Source organism: Heterocephalus glaber, unplaced genomic scaffold (assembly GCF_053883595.1).
Source record: "Heterocephalus glaber isolate CG9 unplaced genomic scaffold, H.glaber_assembly_v1.0 deba00001452, whole genome shotgun sequence".
In the NCBI taxonomy this organism is placed as follows: Eukaryota; Metazoa; Chordata; class Mammalia; order Rodentia; family Bathyergidae; genus Heterocephalus; species Heterocephalus glaber.
This window is the reverse complement of record NW_028258302.1, coordinates 2,237,412-2,252,223: the sequence shown is the minus strand read 5'-3', so window position 1 is coordinate 2,252,223 and position 14,812 is coordinate 2,237,412. Positions and strand designations below refer to the sequence as shown.

The 14,812-nt window shown below is 39.9% G+C and overlaps 1 protein-coding gene and 1 long non-coding RNA gene across 7 annotated transcripts in view; both read right to left on the bottom strand.

The window, feature by feature from the left end:
- The window catches only part of Hivep3 (HIVEP zinc finger 3), a 466,671-nt gene that overhangs the window by 415,878 nt on the left and 35,981 nt on the right, over positions 1-14,812 (bottom strand). The window lies entirely within an intron of this gene.
- The window catches only part of LOC147827179 (uncharacterized), a 36,766-nt gene continuing 33,942 nt past the window's right edge, over positions 11,989-14,812 (bottom strand). Inside the window, exon 2 of the long non-coding RNA XR_015452716.1 lies at positions 11,989-14,812. This exon is cut by the window's right edge and continues 26,796 nt beyond it. This is a non-coding gene — a long non-coding RNA (uncharacterized LOC147827179).

Here is a 14,812-nt window from a genome sequence, read left to right as displayed (position 1 = left end):
GAAGGATGAAAAGAGATGAAGACAGGACAGATGATAGCATGGTTTGCACACTGAGAAGCCAGTAGAAAAGGAAAAACAGATGATGCAAAAGGGAAAAAAAGCAATTGTTGGAACAATGTTCTCAAGCAGGCAAGAGGTACCGGGATCTAGCATCAAAATAGAGTCCAGCTCCTGAGGGGAACACAGCCAGTCCAGTCACAGGCAGGAAGGCAGGGAAATGGGTCCAGACACCTCTAAGAAATGTATTGGAGACATGAGAATGTTTGCTTCTAGTTGCTTCTCTATTCTGCTCTCAGAGTGAGGCAAGAAAGGATGTGTTGGAAATGCATGGAGAGAAGTGAGAGTTCATCTGGCATAGTAGGAACTCAACTATATTTGCAAAGTGAATGAAAAAATGGGAAGGTGCATAGACTAGTAAATATTTAGGGTTATCACAGGACACTAAGGGTCAACCTGAGGTTAATAAGCACAAATGTAAGGTAGCTGCATGTTTTTCTCCAGCTATCTCCTTTTGAATTTATTGCCACACGCGGATGATATTTGGTACAAACTAAAACACTAAGGATGGCAGAAGAGAAGCCAAGCTGCTAAACCTACCTTGCCCTGACTTCCCTCCATTCCTTGGCTTCTTATATATAAATGGTAAACATCTTTACATTTTCAGCTGCTGGTATCCAGGGTTTTGGTGGCTTACATCCTAACTGATGCAGTTAGAAGTGAGCATTCAAAGCCCAAGGGTTTCAACAAAACATCTTCTGTAAATTTGTTGTCTCTGGGACACAAGGTCCATTCCAAGCCACCTGAGGATTCAGATTTCTTGGGTCTATCACAGCCTCAGCCGAAATCAGCTTGTAACACTAACCCAGGACTGGAGGGCAACCACACAGGCCTCTGAGAAGTGAGTGAGATATTCTGCCTTGGTTCACACAGTTTCATCACCTCCTTGGCCTCAACACATCACTCCAAATTTACTGCTATAAATAACAGCTATTTTTTCAAGTTTGTCAATTCAGTAAGTTAGGAATTTGGGCAGGGAAAATTAAAGATGGTTTGTCTGTCTCTCTGTGTCTGGGTTTCAGTTTGAAGTACTCAGAAGTCTAAGGATAAGTTCAATGGCTGGAAGGTGGAGTCCTACAGAGGTTTCTTACCTGACTTGTGTCTGATACCTGGGGCTGGGCTAGCTCAAAGCCTGGATCCCTGTGGAGGAGCTGAGCAGAGCACCCGCTCATGGCTTGGGTTTCTCATAGCATGGTGGCTGGGTTTCAAGAAGGGGGTTCTGGTAGGAAGGATTGGCGACTAACCATTCCAAGAGAACAGGCTTTTCCTGACCTAGCTTTGTGTATTAGTTTTCTTTTGCTGCTATAACCAATCACCACAAATGTGGCTTTTTAAAGCAATACAAATGTATCTTATACTGTAGTTTTATAGATCAGAAGTCTCAAGTAGATTTAACTGAGTTAAAATCAAGGTGTGAGCATAGCTACATTTCTTCTGGAGATCTAGAGAAGGATTTGTTTTCCTCCCTTTTCCAGCTTTTAGAGGCCTTGCTTGGCCCAGGGTCCCTCCCACCACCTTCAAAGCCAGCAGCTCAGCATCTTCAAATCTCTCTCAGGCTCTGACCCTCTTGGCTCCCTCTTATCAAGACTCTTGGGACTATACTCGGCCCACTTGGATAATCCAGAGTGACCTTCTCATCTCAGGATCCTTAAGTTACTGACATCTTCCAAGACTCTTTGCCATGTATGGTAACGTAGCCACAGACTCTGAGGATGAGGATATGGACATCTGTGGCAGGGGTAAGGAACACTGTTCTGCCTACTACACCTTGGAAATGACAGCATCACTTTCGCTATACACTGTTTTCAAAGAAAGCAGAGCCAGCCCAGATTAAAGAGGAAGGGGCAATAGATCTAATGGCTCCATGGCCAGGTTTAACACACACACACACCACCACTCTTCTTGTGGCTGATCCACACTACACAGCTTACTGGGGATTACTCCCATTTTTGATTCCCATTCTTGGCCCCAAAGCATGAATGCAAAGTGAGACAGATAGTCTGATAATTCCACAAGCCTGTGAAAAGAAGCAAATGATACACCATGCAGATTCATTTTATGTAAATTTAGTGTTATAAAAATAATAATAAATGCTCTTTGCATGGCTGCAGTCAAACAAACCCTGGTTTATATTTATTCCCAAGTGAAAATTAGACTTCAGTTGTACAAGCTTTGAATTATATGAGTTTGTCAAGAATGCATCCCTTGCATAAAATACAAATATTCTACATATGTTTTATTTCTGCAAGGATTCAAAGCCATATAGTACAAGAAAGAAAACAGGGGAGATGTGAAAATTACATCCAACTTTTAGCATAAGGATTAAAGAATCACCAAATGATTAACTTCCCTCAAAATACATATTTCCCATGCTGTTTGAATTGAAGGAATGTTTCTTCTGTTGAAATCAAGCATTATTAGTAAACAGCAGTTGTGAGAACTTGAAGTGGGTAAATTGTAGGCTTTGTTGGAAACAGGCCTGAATAGAACATATTAGCATAAATTGTATTTTTTATGGTTAAGCTGGAATGTTAAATATCAAACTGTGCTAAACGGTTGCTCTCCATACAGTGACTAAATTGAACTACCTGTTATATCAGTTTAGGAAATTGCAAAACTTAGAGAAGTCAGCAATTTAATGGAGTATTTATAAAATATCCTGAGGTATCCTGGCTTAACATCAAGGAACAAAACGCCCTTAACATGTTAAAAACAGCCTGTCTACAAATCAACAACAACAACAAAACATTAGCAAAGGGGTAAATATAAGATTAATTTTTAAAAAGAAAACCAATATACTGTGAAAATGAATATAACACATTCAGGTCTCATTTCATGTAAAAAAAAATCACCTCCTGTATTAATTTTCTTAAATAAAGTATTATACCAGGTATGGTGGTGTATGCCTGTAATCCCAGCACTTTGGAGGCTTAGGCAGGAGGACTACTGTGAGTTCGAGGCCAGCCTGGGCTAGTGAGACCCTGTCTCAAAAAACAAACAAACAAAAAAGTATTATGGTCAATCCTTTTTGCCTTACCATTGAACTACAGTTCAGGAGACTAGACATTACATTTTTCCCAGTAAACTGACATCACTGTTCCCCTGCATCTTTGATTTGGGGATTTGGCACATTTTACTAAATAGAGGAGAAAGATTAAGCAAATTATATATCTTTTGGTCCTCATAAGTTTTGCTAAATTTTGTGTTTCTTTGAGAATTTGTACAGAGAATTTGAGACAGGTCCCTGTTTTCTGTCTTTAAAAGGAATATTTATACACCACACAGAAGACACTTAATAACCTGAGAGTAAGTAGCTTGCCAGTGGCTTAGTTCTGTCAAAGGCAAAATTAAGCATGTGTGTTAGTTAGCATTACATGCCAATGCCAATCGTTGAAAATCAGATCACAAACCCTTCTGGGAGCTCTGATTATTTGAAATTATTAAAATTAATCAAACATTAGTAAATGGTTTTGCTTATGTCTCCTATATAACAATAAGATTGTTAGGAGACAAAATAAGCTCTTGTTATCACTTCGTTTGTGTTATGTTGCTGCTTTTACCATATTTTCATTGTTTTTAATACATTTTTCCTAATTACAAAAGTAACACATACTTATTGTAGAAAATTTAGAAAATATATACCAGCTAAATAAAAGGTAAAAATCCTCCATAATAATTTATTTTTAAACCCTTGAATTAGGTCCCCATTCTTATTCCTTAAATCAAAAGAAATGAGGATTGGAGCAAAGAGGTATATATAAAATTTAATCCACAAATTTCTAGAGGGAGATTTCAGTAATCTTTAATAAATATCTGCCCAACAGTCTTGCCCTCAGGATCCTAATTAGAAGGCTAGGTGTGCACCTCACATCAGTGGGCATTAGAGCTGGTGCCACTGGGATCTCGAAGCCAGGATGATTCTGGAGAACAAATGGGTCAGATGAACCCATTTGTGCAAGTTCAGATAAAGAGAAAAAAATCAAAGTGTCACAGGAACCCAATGAAGGAAGAGTAAGAATATGACTAGCAGATCAAAGATGCTGCAGAAAAGAAATATCTGAGTTGAAGTTTGAATGGTAATTAAGCTATCAAGAATCTAAGAAGTCAATGAGAACAGCATCCCAAAGAAAGGACCACAAAGAAAGACAGAGCTGCCAAATCCAGTAAGGATGGTTCCATAATCAAGGCATAGCAGAAGTGTCTCAGTAAACCACTCTTAAATCACCAAGAGAGTCAAAATGGGCAGCAAATTGATTCACTCTTTTCAGTTTTTCTTATGAGACCATGTCACAAAATTCTAGAAAACCTAGTAATGTAATACCATATTTCTAGGACCTACTAGTCCAGATTATTTAGACATAGTTGACAGAAAACCAGTTCAAATCAGCAAAAATAAAAGAAAAACAAATTTATAAACTCATATAATTGAGAAACTTAGTATCTTTAAGAAGCTTGGGTGAAGGAGGATCTAGGGGCTCAAATGATGTATTCATGTTTCTCTATTAATATGCTTCATTCTCTGCTCTGCTTCTATCTACTTCTCTCTGCATGTTAGCATCATTCTTTCCTGCTGCAGATAGACTTTCTATACACAGGAGCGACTGCTCTGGGCAACACTAGGACAACATTCTCCCAGCTTACTAACATACGTGAAGAATTCATCTTCTCCCACAAGATCTAATAGAAGGGCACCAGGGAGGCATCTTTGTAGTCCAGATCAGGCAAATGCCCATCCCTAAACCAGTCACTGTGACAAGAGGGATGGTACCAGGGTTGGTCTACTATATATCACATTCCCACTTGTGAGAGGAGGAGGAGGTACAAGTCACCTCGACAGACATCTTCAACAGGGCCCCAAGGCAGCAACCATCTCTCCAAAGGAAGAAGAAGACGATGGGAGAGTGTGACCAGTACATGCCAGCTCTAACTACCAGTTTCTCCCCCAGCTATTTAGAGATCCCTTCCATCTCAGCGGTGGGGATAGGTCACACAGTCCCCAGACAGTCACCCAGACAGGAATGCAGGTGGATGAGTTTCTTGCACTGTAGGGTGATGGATGAAAAGACACAGTCAACCCAGCACCAAAAAGACCCTCCTGATAGCAAAGATTTACACCAAATGTTCAAAATGAAAAATTTCACTGAATTCTAAAATAGAGAATCAGAGGAGCTAATTGTCCGCAACCTCGGCCCCAAGTATAAAAGTCACCTGGCTTAGCACTTGTGTCTTACATTAGCAGAGTTGAAATCTGATAATTTAAAATTAGGCAATAAGTGGAGCAAGCACACATATGTCACTTATGATGTGCCAGGCACTGTCCCAAGTGTCTTCCACGGAGTAATACTTGTGACAGTTTTGTGAAGCAGGACCTGGTATTAACTCCATCTGTGGTAGTGGAAGCCAGGGCTCAGAGAGCCCACACCCACACCAAGCTGGATGTGAACCCAGGAGGTCCAGCTCCAGAGCCTACACTGATAGCCCCAGGGTTAGACTCAGTGTCTCTACTCAAGGTAGATCACAAAGGAAAGATGGTGAGTGAGGGAACAGGAAAAAATGTAATGTGCTGGACCAGAATGGTTTGCAAGAGAATAAATAAGCAGATGTAATGACATCATCTAGACACTGAACTGTCAGCACAGAAGCATCAGCTCATCAGAGCAGCCCCAACACTGTCTGGGGGAGGTGTGCCAGATCTGGCTTAATGAATCCAGGTTAAAGACTCATCGCACTTTTCTGGTACAAAAATATCCTCTCCTTTTCTACAGATCCTGTGCCCACAAAGGCAGCCTGGTATCCAGTAGTAACCTTTCCACGTGGTACCAGTGCAGTGTCTGGCACATTCTCATGTTCAACAGTATTTCTTTAAGAGTGAGGCATTTGTGGCTGCCTATTCTTAGGACAGTCATAAGAGCTGTAACATGAAGGTCAGTGGTCAAGTATTTATTGAGCACCTACTATGTGCCAGGCACTGGGCTAGGCTCTGAGAAAGCAGCAATGGCAAGACAGACATAGCCATGGACCCACACAGTATTTTCCACCTTGCCCTGGTTTATCTCACACATGAGCTATTCTAGTTAACTACAATTTTCACTTTTACAAGTAGGTCTGATATCTCCATAGTATATACCTATATAGACACACATGGTTAGTAAAACACTCCAAGATTTTTGTTCTACTCGGTAAACAGATTCTTCCTAAGCTATGTACGTGTCCCACCACTGCCTGCCCTGCCCTGACTCCTCTCCAACAAACCCCAAAACACTCCCATGATCCATCAGCTGATGGAGCAATCCCAGACTACCAGAGGGTCCCCAGAACCCTGCTATGGTGCATAACCTATGTCTGTCCTGCCTGGTGGGTACCTGAGCCCTTGCTCATAAGCACTGAAAGAAGCCAAAGTACAAAACACGTCTTACCTCCTTTAAACTTACACTTTTCTTGTTGGCTGCCAGTTCTCTTTAGAAACAGTAGGTCTTTATTTAAAAAAAAAAAAAAAAGGAAACAAAAAGAAAAGCATCTGACACACAATGTGACAATCAGCAACTGTCTGAGCACAGCCTGTTGATGCAGAGGACATCATGCCAAGAGGGGACCAAGTTACCTCCTCCTTCCCTGATGCCCACCACAGCAACTATCAATAGGCACCTTCAGAGGAGGTGGCTCCAGATGGCCGGGCAGCCAGTATGGCCTTGTCACCTCCCTAGGGCTTTCACAGCTCCACAGCAGTGGCAAATGACATCAGTGAGGCAGTCTCACCTATCCACTAACGTGGCACCTCAGTCACTGGGAAATCCCTGTACCTGCCCAGGTGCCTGAAAAGGTGAAGACTGGCTCTGACAGATGCCTGCAAAACCACACTCAACAGCAGAAGGTTCGCCATTTGAACACTTTGTTCTTAGCTCTGGCTGCCTCTTAGCATCACTCAGGGGTGATTTTAAAACACAGAGTTCTGGCCCATTTGGTTCCATCAGCTGATCCAAGGGACTCAATGTGCCACAGAGGGCTCCAGTTCTGTGAAGCCCTGTGGTTCTCCTCTCCTAGATGCAAGTCTGCAGCCCAGAAGAGAAATATCCAGACCTCATTCAGGGTCCAGGTTCCCTGGCCCATCCTGCCCATGTGCTCATATAGCAGAGTGAGGCAGGATATGTGAGCCCCTTCCACCAGAAGACAGAGAAGTCTGGCATTTTACCCATATGTGGTGGATGGACAATGAGTGCAAGAAAGACACATATGAGTACTCAAACCCTAATCTGAGACTGCAAGTTTTAATAGCATCATTCAGTATTGCCAGGGATTTCTGGAGGGAGAGGAGTCCTAACTACTAACTACAATTATAAAATACCCATGACCTATGTAAAAATGAACATTAAAAGTTGACTTCTAAAGATAATATCATACAAAAGGAAAAAACCCTATAATATAAATGAACTTTTGTTATTTTCTAAGCCTTTGTGCAAAGCCTTCCCTCCCTAATTCAGCAAAGGAGTCCTTGCCCATACTCACTAATGCCAGTCAAGCCAGCAGGGGGGCAGTGGTGACAGAAGATAAATGGTTTTGGGAGGCAAGTCCATCAGGCACTCCTTCCTGGCACAGATGCTGCAACTGTACCCCTCTCAGGAGACTCCCAGATTGGCGGGGAATCAGGCCATTGAGCCAAGAACTTCCAAAAGTCTCCTTTCTAAAGAAAGATCACATTTCCTGCATTGCTGACAAGAAAACTAAGGTGCAAGGAGGTAAAGGGGCCAATTCAATGGACAAATGTCTTTCTAGGGCAAAAAATGTCACTCTCAACACCTTGAGCATGCAGTAAAGAGAAAAAAAAACCCTCAGACATGTTTTTTGAAGGAGACAAAAATGAGATTTTTAGTTAAACATTCTGCTATTAAATGTGTAGGGCTTCTTTGTCTCACAAATCTGGCCACCAAAAAAAGGAATAATCAATGCAAATGCCTCTGGCTAGGTCCTAAATCCCAGTGGAGTAACAAGACTTCTTCTCATGTTGTAGGTCACCCTCCACACTGCCACTGCCAAGCAGAGGACACAACCCTGTCACCACCTCTCCCAGCAATGCTTGTGAGTTTGCAGCATACACACAAAGCAGATGCAGGACTGGGCCTCAGGCACAACCAAGAGGAAAAGGAAAGGAAAACAAATTGACAGCCAAGGAAGAAATCCAAAGCACTCAAGTTCAAAACAGGCAGAGCCCTCACCCATCCATTTTAGGCATGCTAAGCCTGAAAATGTGGCAAATATTCAGCAGACTCATAACGCATTGTCTCTGTTAAAACTAAAACATGTCCTCCTTCCTCTAATTAAAAAGCAGGATTTAAAGGTTGGCATATCTGGTGGTTCTAGAAACAAGAAAAGAGGAACATTAATTCCATGGCTTTAGCATATCAGCAACTTCTCTAACCCTTAAGAACTATGTGACTTGAGCAGGTGCAGCCTCTAGGTCTCAACTGCCTCATTAGTAAAAACAAGACAAAAATGATTGTTCCACAAGGCAAAGGACTGGACTTGCTGACAACTTGAGCCCCACAACACGTAACTGTAGGAACTCTCAAGGAATAGAAGTTATTTCAGTAAAATATATGTCCCTAATAAGTTGTCAATAAATTATACTTACAATGTATCACAGCATTCACTATTAGAGAAATAATCTCATTGCCTATAGAGCAGGGTTCTCGGGGTATAGGGACCCAGGAAGCAGAATCAGAGCACCTGGGAAAGTGGTAGAGCAGCAGTCCTTGAGCCCCCTGAGACAACCGACTCAGAAGCTCCGAGGTACCGCCCAGCAGACATATTTTAATGAGCCATCCCTATGGTCCACTGCATGTCACAGCAACCCATGCAGTAAAGTAAATGGCTTCTAGTAGATTTGTTGCAAATACAAGATTTAGCCAAAAGCACATCTGCCCCATAGTTCTAGAACCTCTACTTAAAATGGCCAGTGTCTGCTCCCTTCACAGGGGCAACCTTTCTGTCCTGGACACTTCTCCCATGGAACATTTGCCCTGGACATTCCCCTTGCCTGGGGCACTGGTCCTCTACTGTATTCCAATCAAGACTTGGCTCTGATGTCACCTGTTAAATGAGGTGCCATTCTGTTCCCCAAATTCTTATCCCCTTCTGAAAAAGTGTTTATATACTAATACAGTATACTGTATACTAGTATACTGTGTCTCCTTCTACTAGCAAGCAAGTTGCCTTGATGACAGTCTATAGTGCCCACCTGATAGTTGGGTTTAATATATAACATAGTTGAATAAATAAGTGAATCAACTGGATTCCAGAACCAACCTTCGGGTTCACAGACTGCTTTCACTTTGCAAAAATTCAAGCAATGGGGCTGTTTTTATAAATTGGAGAGAAATTTCCATCTCCTGAGGAAGGTCCCAGTGATGGTTTCCACACTGCATCCTTGTAAAGATATCAAAATGCCTGATAATCTTGTTTTGCAACCAACATGCAGGAAAGACTTAGTTGCCAGAACCACGCTATGGGTCCCTAGAGAAGGTATTGGGTATAGAAATCTCCACCATCAAAAAAAGTGCAGCACTCATCTGGTCATACTTCCTCTCAAGTGTTTAAAAGTTCTCCAAGTTAAGATTATTAATTAAATTGCACAGTTGTCAGGGGTAACTAAATTTCAATAGATTTTCTTCTAGCTTAAAGTGGAAAATATTAAATTATTTCAAACACCAATATTTCTTCAATGAGGTAATTTAGAAGTAAAGCCTGCAATCGTTCACAAATAATTTCTTTTTTATGATTTTCCCAGGAATTTCCAATCTAGGTATTTTTCTATACAACAGTTCTACACAGATAGCTTTAAGGTCACAAGAGGGTAATGTGAATGCTGGCTATTAAAAAAGATTGATAAATCATTGTTTGATATTTCCATAAAATCTCCCTATTCCCCCATTTCCTCCAAATGGTCAAACTATACACAAATTTTTTCAAAATGTATTTTAGCTGGGAAATTCCGATCTGGTGAAGGACTAACCTAAAACCTATAGGTGTATGCATGTACATGCATGCTTGTGTGTGCCGGGGTGAGGGGACATGTGGAAGAGCACAGGGAGGCAAAGGGAGAGGAAAGGGGACAGTGAAATACTGTGTGGGAAAGTACCCCGCTAACCACAAAGCACCATGTCCGCAATTCTGAAACTCTTTGTTCTCCAGACCTCTTTAAAATCTTTAAAATTATCAAGAACCCCAATGAGACTTTATGTATTCTACATCTATCATTATTTGCCATATTAGGAATAAAGACAAAATTATCAAGATATTCATTCATTAAAGTAACATTAATAACCTCATTCCATGCTAACATAAGTAACATGTCTCATGAAAAATACATTTTCCAAAGCAAAACATATATTGGGAGAAGTGGGTGCTACTTCATACTTTTATAAGTCTCCTTAATGTCAAGATTAATAGATGATAACCAAGTTGGAAAATCTGCTTCTACATTAAATCTGTTGCAATACCCTAGTCCTGTGGCCCACACAAAACTCCACAGCATACTTGTGAGAAAATGAAAATGGAAAAGGTAAAAAAAAAAAAAAGTCTTAATATCAGGGAAATATCCCACCTACCTAAGTTCCAGACTGGGAAACACACAAAGTATACAAATGACATTTCAGGATTTTTAAGCATGAAGATAATAGGAATTTTACTGAAGGGTTATTAAAAATAAAAGCATTTTTAGTTGATCTACTTCTAAAATTTTTCATTGACTTTATAATCAATTTCTAATCATGATTTTGTCATAATTATGTGAGTTGATCTCATAAGTACAAAATATGGATTCTAGAAGAAAGCTATTTTTTATTGTAGTTTGAATGAGTTAGGAAAAGCCTCAATTTTTCACTCTCCTAAGTTCTTCAGTACATCTTTTCTTTCCCCTTATCTACACAAGGTAAAGTTTTTAGTAACAAAATTCTTGCAACTGTAAAATAAGACTGCAGAGATATAAGAAGTCTTGTAAACAGTTAATGAGCTTAGCAAGTTTAGCAAAACTTTCACTGTAAATCAGTCTGTACTCAACAAATAAAAACCAGTGTTACTTGTATAAACACAGATTCCATTTCCACTTTCAGGATGTCACACTACTTCTGTACCTAGCATTTTGAGTTCTTATACTGTATTTGCAATGTTACACAAACTGCACTATTTTCTTTTTTGTGCAGGTTGCATGAGTAAACCATCAGAGAATAAATTCTAGCTTTAAAAAAAGTCTTAATTTTATTATGAAAGTAGTTTTGACCTCACAGATACCCTGAAAGAGTTCAGAGGCCTCCTAGGTGCCCACAGATCACACTTGAAAAATGACTACACCCGCCAAATGTTATGAATCTACCTCCAATTTAGAGGAATTGGGGCTACAAAAAGGGCAGTTATGTGTTTCGAAGGTCACACAGAAAGTAAAAGAAAGCAGCAGAACTTAGGTTTTCTAACATGTAGTGATGGCTTTTAGCATCAAACCTGTCAGTTTCTCTCTGTACCACAGTTGCTGCCCTAAACTGAGTGGGGATGTTTTGAGTAATAAGCACAATTGTGAAACACAGTGCAGTTCAGTCAGTCAAGTATTCAACTCTCATAAACTTAAAATCCCTACTATAAAACAGAGAGGATGAGGAGAAGGAAATTTTAAGGCCTGATCGGTTCCATGTACCACTTCACTACAAAAGTACTGCACACATCCCGCTGTGAGCACGAGCAGGGATATAACTGTGCTGCGCCGCTACCAGCCTGAGTAACCCAGTTCTCTCCAGGAATGAGCATTTTTCCACACTGAGTGGGATTGTGGAAAAGAAGAGAGTTTTGTTTGTTTGGTTCAGTTCGGTAGAATGTGACTTGCATACAATTAACAAATATTTCATCCAGTGCCTAGTCATCTGGATGGGGAAACACCAGCTCTGTTGGGTTTATTGAAAGATAGCAAGTTTCTAGCACTGCAGGAAGAGTATTTGTCAGTCTGAGGCTCCTCAAGGGTAATACTGACCTTCTTCTGTCTCTGAAATTTACCCTCATCTAGAAGCAAGTCTCCTTATGGAGGAAAGTTCTACCAAGAAGGCAACATCTGAACGGTGGGGATGTTTCTGATGAGAACAGAGGCCCAGCGGCGACAGAGACAGGCAGCAACACCAGAGTGGACAGCATACTGCCTACTAGAAACACACAGCACTCCCATCAGGGCCTCTCAACTTTTCCAGGGCTAGTGCCTAGCAAAAGTGTGATACTATCACCAAGGATTTTACTCCACAACACTTTAAGTATCCACTTTCTTTAAAACAAACAAAAATCTAGTGCAGAAAAGTAGTCAGGTCTTCCGACCATTCCATCCACATGATAGCCCACACCCTTGAGCTAACAAATCTGTTTCTCTCTTTATTTCTTCAAACAGTTTTCTTCTTAATGCTAATGCACCTACATCTCAATTTCTTGATTTATCCATTTTATAAATATTTACTCCCACTAGGGAAGATTCATCTATATTTCTCTCCATTGTACTTCCTATGCTTCAATGTGGTTAATAAATTTACATTGCATTCAGTATTATATTTTCCATGCTTTGTCTTTAAATTGATTCTAAAAAATAAAAACTACCAGATAGCATTGAAGATATGATTAAAAATACAGAACTGACAATTGAGACTGGACCTAAAAGAACAAAATGTGCCCCTATGTCATGGAATTTCTGCCACTTGAAGAAAAATATTCTGAGTGTGAAGAGCAAGGGATCTCTGTCCCTCCCATCCATTAACTTCTGAGAGCCACGGCACAGTTTTGTGTTCTTCCTATGTGGACTATGACTTCATATTTTCCCCAGAGTTCCTAGGAAGAAATAAAAAAAGAAATGGCATTTGCCAGCGTCATATTATAAAGCCCCTTAAAGTTCTTAAAGTTTCTGCAATCAAATCCACTTTCTGTTTGAAAACATTCTTGACTTCTGATCATTACCAGTTGCTTTCTAAATCTGTTCCAGAGTTTTTATACTGGAATTCTTTCAATTGCTTTACTGGATTATTATCATGATTTCTTAAGTTCAATATTTTCACCATTTCTTATTCATTTATTGTTCGGCTGAAGAATTCCTTCAATAATTACTCTTCATTGGAAAGGTGACATGGGAAGTAAAGTTCGTAAGTCCTTGCACATTTGAAAGTATTACTCTCCCATTTAATTGTTTATACAGTTGGTAGAGCCAACACTGCTGGGTGTCACAGTATCTGTCTGCTCTCAGCCCCATACTTCTCACAATGGAATATTCTTTAGTGTAGGTCTTCTCCTTCTCCACATGTCCACAGTGGGATGGTTTCTAACTGGCTCACCTATTACCCTTCCAGTGATTGGTTTAGGAATAAACATGTAGCAAGATTTTTGTCAATGTGACACAAAGAAAGGTCTGCTGGGATTTCTGAATTACAGACATTCTGTTCTTCCTCTGGGGAATCTTATATCTGGTTATGGTACCTGGAACTACTGTAGACATCTTAGTACCAGAGAGAAGCTAGTGTGAATACAATGCCAACAAGCTGAGGATGGCACCACAGAATAAGAATCCTGAATCTTGATTCTTTGTAAGCCTTAAGCTGATGAATTTACCAACCTGGTGATAACTTATAGCTGAATTTCATATAATGTGAGATAGCACAACTCCTTGCTTAAGCTACTGTGAGGACTTTCTACTCCTGGTAGCCAAAAGAATCCTAATCAATGCAGCTGGGTATAGAAATCTTCATTTACCTTCTCTTAAAATTTCAAAAGCATTATGCCATTGACTGCTATTCTCTGCTGCTCTTGATGACTGGATTAGTGAATAACTCTTATTTCCCATTCCTTTGTGAATAATATGGTTATTCTTCTGACAGCTTGCTGCTAACGGCTTTTATGTTTGCCTTTATTCTCAGAATGCTGAAATCTGTCAGAATGTGTCTTGGTTTGTCTTTTTTGGGTCTTCTAACAGTACGTGGGCTCCTTCTAACTGAAGAATTTGATTCTGGGTTTTTTCTTTTCTCGGAGAAAGTTTATTCCATTATTTATTTCCTTTGTATCTATTATATAGATATTAGGCTTTGTCAAACTATGTCTATTATCTTTTTACTTATTTCTTTATTTACTTCTTCTTATGCTAGGTTCTGAAAGATTTTCCAAACTTTACATCCTTGTTTACTCATTTGAAATTATTAATGTCCTTTCTGTTATCCTGACATTCTACTGCATTTTAAAGATTCCAAAAACATTTTTAATTTCTGAAAATTCTTGTCTTCCAAATAAATGTTTTTCATAGCAGCAAGTCACTGTTTTATCTATATGAGAATGTCTGAATTCCTTTACTGTTACCAAATCTTCTCAAGAGACTTCCTCTTTGTATATCTTGGTCTTTGTCTTTTTTATGCTGTTTTGACTCAGATGTATGGTGGTCATTAGGTGACCATTTATATTTATTGGTGGATGACTTTGTAGATTTGTGAAGGTAGTTAATGTGCATTCTGTTGCAGTTAGGAAGGGATATTTGCTCTGAATGTGAGAGCAGACTGCACAGAGAGATCCTTCTCACTGGTATTGTAGGCAGAGAGCAGACAGGTAGATTTGGAACTCCATACCCTCTGGTTTTTCCTTTTTTATCTGCTGGTTCTACTCCAAGATAATTGTTCTACACTGTTCCTTGGTCCCAACTTCATGTCTGGGGTTGTCCCTTAGAAAATCTTTCACAAGTTCAGAAAACAATTCTTAGAATTCAAAT